The sequence below is a fragment of the Prenolepis imparis genome, unplaced genomic scaffold, assembly GCF_030444845.1.
Source record: "Prenolepis imparis isolate NDT839.2.m4 unplaced genomic scaffold, iyPreImpa1.0 SCAF_6, whole genome shotgun sequence".
In the NCBI taxonomy this organism is placed as follows: Eukaryota; Metazoa; Arthropoda; class Insecta; order Hymenoptera; family Formicidae; genus Prenolepis; species Prenolepis imparis.
The window spans coordinates 7,911,036-7,919,085 of NW_028141164.1; positions in this window are offsets into that span (position 1 = coordinate 7,911,036).

An 8,050-nucleotide genomic window follows, 5' to 3' on the forward strand; every position below is an offset into this window, starting at 1 on the left:
TAAAATATTTTCGGCAATATAAGGGCTGACTTATGGCTTTCGCAATTCCCTTAAAAAATAGAGTGAGAGAGATAGAGAGAAAGAGACACACACACACACACACACACACACGAGAGATGGTGGCGTCTCGAGCAGGACGACCGAGATATTGCATTGTGCTTTCTTTCGGGACAAATGATTTACCGCGTTTCCCCTTGTGTACCGCCGCGAGCTACAGCCCCGCAAAAACACGTAAGGGGTTGCAAGAGTCACCAAAAGCGACGACGATGACGACAACGGGAAAGGGAAAGGGGGTAAAGGGAGGAACGACGAGGGAAAATGGGGAGAAGGGCAACCGAGCCGCGCGATATGGGAGGTATTACATATTTATGGGCTTCTGGTCCCGGCACGGAAGCAAATTTCAGGCAAATCTCGGTCGGAAATAACGTTAGAGCCATTGGGATGTAAGGCCGCGCCGTTTTCAAGCGGGCGAATATCCGCGTTCGCCACACCGGAATATTATTTCCCGGGGAAATGGCACGAGTTGCGCGTAGTTTTCGTACCACGTTCCACAATCCGGCGGATTTTACGCCGAGCTTATTGCGAGTTGAACGTGAAATATTTTTCTTAGCTCTTGCAATTGGACCATTTGTATTCGCGGCGATTGCCGCATATAGAACGATATAAAGACGCGAAAGTGATTCGTCGGGTAGCAAAAATGATTCATCAATTTATGTGTATAACGGTTTTAAGACGGATCTAGATGAGACGCATATTTTAGCAAGGCTCTTTAATATTACGTGAAATGGCGCACCGAGATTGCAAGTATATAGTTACGAACGATGCAGGTCCGACTGGTGCCGCCAACTTGCAGCGCGTGTTTATACTACGCTGCTTGAAATATATACATATATACGAAACATTGCATGCTAAAATTGATTTTATTAAAATTAAGCTATAATTTTTAATAATTAAATTAAATTAAATTTAATTTAATTTAATTTAATGTGTTATTTAAACTTATTTAATTTTATCATATATATATGCAATTGTATACATAAATAAGTAAACGACAGAGAATGCGTATGTATAATATATTTAAACATTAATAATAGATATTGAGTCAAAGCGGATTTTATGAAGTGTAAGCAAACATTTTGGTAACATTCGATATTACCAGGATTAATTGGCAAGCAAAACAATATTTTCTGCACAGATCAGTGAATCGCGCGTTTATCTCGTTCACCACTATTAAACATCATTCATCCCACATCAATCGTCTAGCTATCAAAATTACCGCGCTTTGTCGAATGCACTTAGGAATAATCGGCCACCGTTGATAGGCATTAGTGTTTATGGCGTCATTAATGTGAGATATCGCGATGAGCGTCTTCGAAAACCGGAAAGAATTTAACCTCGATTTCGTGCTGCCCGCCGGGAAAGTAATGCTTACGATTTGATTCGGTTATATTTTATGCGAGTCCACTACGGGGGTCAAACAAACGGTGACGGGGCTGTTGAGATATCGTGCTCCGATGGCCGAGCGAATTATTGAATATTGAGCAGGGGAGGGAGAAAGCCACTTCTTCGTGATCACCATCGGAAGGGAAACGGGAAACAATGCTCCAAATGCACTGTGATTTACGTACAAATATCGCTCGGACATAGTTTAGGGAAGAAATGATCTCTGACGCGATTATTCATGTATATATCGTTACATTTGCGTCATCATGCAGCGTACGATCTCTCAATTTATTGTACAGAGAGACATTTATGATTTTTTACGATATATTATAAAAAGAAAACTTTTATTACATCTATTTTTATTTATCGCTTTCATTGAAATCGAGTTTATTTGGGGAGGGGGAAAAAGTTTTTTATACTGTAGTGCATATTCTAAATTGGCATTCTATCTGAATTGCGAATGGCGAGAGAGAGAGTTTATTTTGCGTAACGATTAATCCTTCTTCGTCGAGAATCCTTCTCCCGCGACAGCAGTCATTTACTGTCTGGCTTCTTAATTCGCCACCCCGATCAAATTAAGCTTCGCATGCTGCCGTCAGCCGTTTTCTAAGCACCGCGCACTCGTCAGAATTAGATTCGCGCTTCCAAAAGGCGCTCTTTAGAGAGCGCGTAGCTGCACCCTCCGTATCCGTTACATGATGGGCGCCGCCAAACCGAATAATTTTCGCCTGTGGAAACGAAAGGGCGGATGAATAAGTAAGAAGACATCACTTTGCCAGCCCATTACGCGTGTTGTTCTTTGCAGATAAAATAATTACGCGTTAAGAAGTAGAGGAGACTTAAAGTTGAATTTAAGAAAACTAATTGGCGTGTCGAAACTTTGCTTCCACCGTATTGTATCGTCGTAACAGCTAAGAAAAAAAGGCTCGTTTTTAAAATTATAATATCCCGGGAAATATTAGTTAGGAATAAATCATACGCTACTTTATTCCTTGGGTATCTCCCTTAAATAGCCATTAAGCATCCCCGGTTAAAAGTACCGCGCAGAGATTTTAATTAGATTCGCGTTCTCCAAAGAGAGAGAGAGAGAGAGAGAGAGAGAGAGAGAGAGAGAGAGCACCGCGGAAATATAACCCCTTGGCTGTCGACGATTCACCCCGCCGAAATCCAGCGCCCGAGTAATTTTCGATTGCCAAGGCGAAACGGCGGATGAATAAGTAAGAAGATATCGAGCCTCGAGCCGTTTGCGCTCACTTTGTACTTCGACCGCCGTCGATGTGGGATCCGGGGGGCGAATCAAGAGCAGGGGGGGGGGGCAGAAGCTTTGCACGAGAGACGGAGGACACCCGCTTACACTGCCACGGGATTTCGCGAGCAATTACGTGATTAAGACGCCTCCGGCTGCGCTTGGGGTCTACTAAGTACGTACTTAGGTCTGATCCGTTACCGTACTAACTTGCTGCGGCTGTCTTACTCTTCTCCTTCTCTGTTCGCTACTTCATCTTCCGCGATTCCACCCCGAGTTTCCTCTTTCTCCGCTATTTCGTACCTATCTCTTGTCTACCATTATCTATTTCTCTTACGGTGCAGTTTTGCGCTCTATCGTGTTCCTTCTCACTCCTCTAATGACCTTGCTTATAGTTGCTTATAGTTGTAAATTGTTCGTACTTTTTTTTATTACGATTGTAACTTGGACTTTCCACACACACATACAGTTTCTTTTCTTATTATTTTTGTTGGACGCGAAAGTGTATAAGTATAATTTTATTTTTGCAATTTAAAAATCTGGAACTAAAATTTATTCATAACTATTTAATATATTATAATATTGGAGTGTTTTTAAAATGCACAAGTTGTCTGGAACACTTAACGCGTTCTATTTTACTTTACTCTCTCTTTCTACTCACTTCAACTCTGCTCCTCCATCTCTCGCCTTCGTCTCGCCTTTATGTTGTGCGTATAGTCCTCTATAGACTCTCCGCAAGTTTCCTCGTGAAATGTTGGAAAGCGCGGTGGAGACTTGCGCGGCATTCGAGGGAGGAACACTCGGCTGGCTTCGCCGACGATGTGAGTTTACCGGAAATTAACTAAATAATTCAAGAGGCGCGCACACAACACGCGAACAGCCCGTCTTTGTCTGTCTCCTCTCGGGTCTGACGACGAAATACCTTCGCGGAGAGAAAGAGAGAGAGAAAGAGATTCACGCCTCTCGATGTTAAATTAAAAAAGGCTGCTGTCCAGCCTTTTATCATACGGCTTGTCCTCCCAGCATAGGCTGCTGGGTTTATGAGCTCGCGAGAGAAATTTCGACCGCGTTAGGTATTCATTAGAGACGATGGACAAGCGCGCAACTGTCCAGGGAGAGGTGGTGGTAAAATAAAAAGGGTAATAATTGCTCCAGAGTAACGCGCGCGGTGTTAATAAACATTTCACGCTGCTTTTAATTAATCTAGGAATCATGATGCTCTATATATCATATACTATAAATTAAGTAAAAAAAAAAATAATAACTTGCGCTGATATATCTATATACGTACGAGATAATCAAAGAAAGGACTGATCTCTCAACGTGGAGATTTTACGTATCCGAAGAAGTTAATTTCGATTTAAATTATGAACTCTCCGTTCGCGAAATCGAGATTACATTAGCCAAGCCAATCACGGATCAATTCGCGAAGCGCTTCAATAATATCTTTGTCGCTTAATCATTTCGAGCGAGACGAAAATGCGAAATTAGAATGGGATTTTGGAAGAGAGGGAGTAGGAACCGATAACGATAAAACGCTGAGTGTCAATGGACGAATCACTACGTCGTCTCCCTCTCGCCGCCGGCTCGTCTGACGCGTCGAACTGCCGCGAGTGCCTAAGGGGTATATGACGCGTGGCATGGTGTGAACGAGGCCTCATTTGAATCCGAATGGAGACGATTTTCGCAGAAGAGGCTGTCAGTGAAATGGCAGTTCGCGAGGGAACGAGGGGGCGGCCAGATATAGAGAGATGTACGGAATGAGAGAGCGAGTTCTCCCCCCCGGAGGGAGAGACAGGGTGATGCTGAAGAGGGAAAAGCGTGCGAGGAGACGCTCTCTCTTCGTTCCCCGACGTAACGGCGATGCTGGCAATATGTCACCGACAGATACTCGTATTGGTATTCCGGAGAACGCGAGCTATCGACCGGAAGCTCATGTATTTCCGTTTCCATGCCGCGTCTCGGGTCGGGATTTCTTTTCTTCCCCGCGCGTTCTGAGAATTGGATTTCCTCGCCTGACGTATATATGCGCGTCAAAAGGTCTGATTTAATAACTGTAAAGAAATAAGTTAAAATCATCCGTAATAAAGTTATGGACAGTTCACTTTGGAGTAGAGATTAGGGCGAATTCTTTTCACAACAAAAAAAAAAGATGAAACCTAATTAAATAATTTTTTAACTTGATCGTTAATTTATTTCGACGTCGCGTTTCGCGATATAATTTCTCCTTGTCCGTCTCTCCATTTTCATTAAAATACCACCGCTCATTATTAACTTCTCGAAAGACACGGCTTAAGTCGCAAGAATTTTCCGTGAAGAAAAGGCGAAACAAGGCATCACGGTGCTGAATGCCGCTTCCACTATTAGCGTTTTCGTCGGATCCCCAGTTCCATTCTCGAGATTATTATCCTACCGATCTCATAACATCGTTCGAGGCGACGCTGCCTCCTTCTTCGCGTTCCCTCTCCGCGCTTCCGGCGTATCTTACCGCTCGCACTCCATTAAAGTAATGAAGACACCGACGACGGCTCGCTCTTACGCCGTGACGCTCCGGGGTCCAAAGGGTTTCCTTCCAAGGAATTTATTCCGCGTCGGGGGCCGTTAAACTCAAAACAAAACCCGAAGGCCCTTTCCTCCGACTCTCCGCGTTTCATTTTCCGTGCCTCGGCGTCTCTCAACCTTATTCGCGTCTCACTCGACGGCCGGCGCTCTGGTGTGTTTCTCTTTTCACGGCGCGAAGGACTTTATCGTTCCGCCTGTTTTGCATCCCGGACATTAACCTGCGCGACGGGGAGAAGCATATTATTCTTAAAGTGCGACACTAGCCCCCATTCCTACGGCCTTCTTCATTGCCACCTAATTCGACACATTCACCGTAACTCGCGTTACATGGCGATATATATATAACGCGACCTCATTGATCCCGTCTGTCTTAATTCACTTTGCCCGCGCGATGATCATGCCGGAAATTTAAGCGAATTGTACTGGCGCCGCTAATTGCGTTACAAATGGAAACACGTCCGTTCAGAGAGAAGCGCTTATATTTGATTATCATTTGGATGAGATTCAAATGCAAGTCTGATACGTACTAGATTATTCGATTGTGATTTTACCAATACTTTTTTACCATTTAAATAAATAATGCTTCATCGATTAATTAATAATGCTTAACGTCTACAAATTAGAAAATCGCGCGCCGAGGAAAAATATATATTTTCGACAAACAAAGCATCTGCCTATATTTTCGAATATAAACGTTATAATAAAAAATAAAATTTTTATTCGTCGCGTTAAATAGTAATTTATGATATTTGACATTTTATACAGAGTTGCAATTTGCAATATCTTTTCTCTCGATGTCAATGATGTGCTTAATGCTTATAATGCTTTATCCATTAATTAATGATGCTAAAAATTAAACAATTTTACGCTTAGAGAAAATATACAAAATTTTAAACACTAAAACAACACAAGCAATATACAAAATTTTAAACACTAAAACAGCACGCGCTATTCCTCGATTTTATATAAAACAAAATGATACATTTATATAAAGTTTGTTAAACTTATAATAAAGTTTGTTTAAACTTGATTAATATTTTTTGATAGAAATCAGTTGATTAAAGCGTTAATTTGCTAATTAAATTTTAAAATAAAAATGTGTTAAAAAAATTAAAATAATGTTAGAAATGATATGTTATAATAGTTTAAACTTGAATAATATTTTTATAGTACTTTAAACTCGATTAATATTTTTTGACAGTTATCAGCTGATTTCTGTATCATTCTTTTTAACATAAAATCGATGAATCGCGCTTGTGTTGTTCTAGTCCCATTCTAAAAAAGGTAATATGTAAAGTTGATTCTCGCAAGTATTGTTGCCTCTTTTTCGCGATTGATTAGCTGCCTCGATTTGCGTTGTGCGTTATATTCATAGCATCGAGAGGCTGTCATTGCGAGGGTTAGCAGTTTGACAGTTTATCCAAAATAAAATTAAATAAAATAATAATATGTTTTAAATATGTTTTAATATACTTTAAATTCGATTAATATTCTTGACAGTTATCAGCTGATTTCTGTCAAAAAATATTAATCGCGACAAAGTATATGTATATGTATTATATACATATATAAGTATATATATAATATCATATAAGTATATATATTATATCATATTCTATTATTTACAACATATTATTATAATTAAAATAATAATATTTTGTAAGTAATATAATATGTTACAATGCTTTATCCGCGATTAATATTTTTTGACAGAAATCAGCTGATGATTATCAAAAATATTAATCGAGTTTAAAGTATTATAACATTATTTAAAACATTATTTTATTTAATTTTATTTTGGACAAACTGTCAAACTGCTAACCCTCGCGACGATAGCTGCTCGATGTTATGAATATAACGCACAACGCGAATCGAGACTTAGAAAGGGAAAAAAGCATCTGCTAAAAAATAAATTTTTTTGTTTGCCGAATTAAATAGTAATTTATGACATTTGACACTTGTATGAGTTGCAATAATCTTTTCCCTCGATGCCAATCATGCGAACAATAAGGAAAGAGCTATAGAGTTTTAATTGTGCGTCAATTTCCAACTTGTCACACGAGTCACAGGATCGAGAATCGAGACAGACGAAAATGATCCTCGCGCGTACACACGTCGCCCGCCATATGTCGCCGTTGGTCGCGTGCCTTCACGAGAGGTCTTTTTCGTGGTAGCGTAATTACGTGCTCAAGAAATAATGAACGACTATAATATTGTCGTCCCGGCCACCACCCCCTCGCTTGCTGCCTTCCACTCCCACCGAAAGCGCCCGGTCCGTCGCGACTTATCGACCTTTCGCTTTGTTGCTTTCTCGGTCGTCCTGCGAGCCCTTTGATTGTCCGACCTTTTGTGCCAGCGTATTCACGTGCTTACTCTTTTATATTTTCCGCTCGTTGTCTCGGCCGAATATTCGGTCGCGTTTCGAGGACGGGGCGATATCGATTTGTTTCGTATGCGGTTTCGAGTGTACTTTAATCGCGCAGTTGGGAGATACGAATCTCTGTCGGACAGGTGAGGCGTGGGAAGGCGCTTTTTACTTTTAGAGTTCTGCAAATTTTAGATAAAAAAACGTACCTTCAATATCAAAGATATTTCTAAAATATCTTCGATATTCAAAGTATGTTTTTTTATCTCTATAAAAATTGCAAAACTCTTTCAAAAAATAATCAGGAACTATGTAACTATTAACAATTTAAATTTACTCACCTCACGGTTGCTCCTTTGTTGCCCGATGCCTCCCCGGGCCTCCTTCTCGTAGAAGTTTCGAAACACTTGCACTCGCGTTATTTTTTTTCGTTC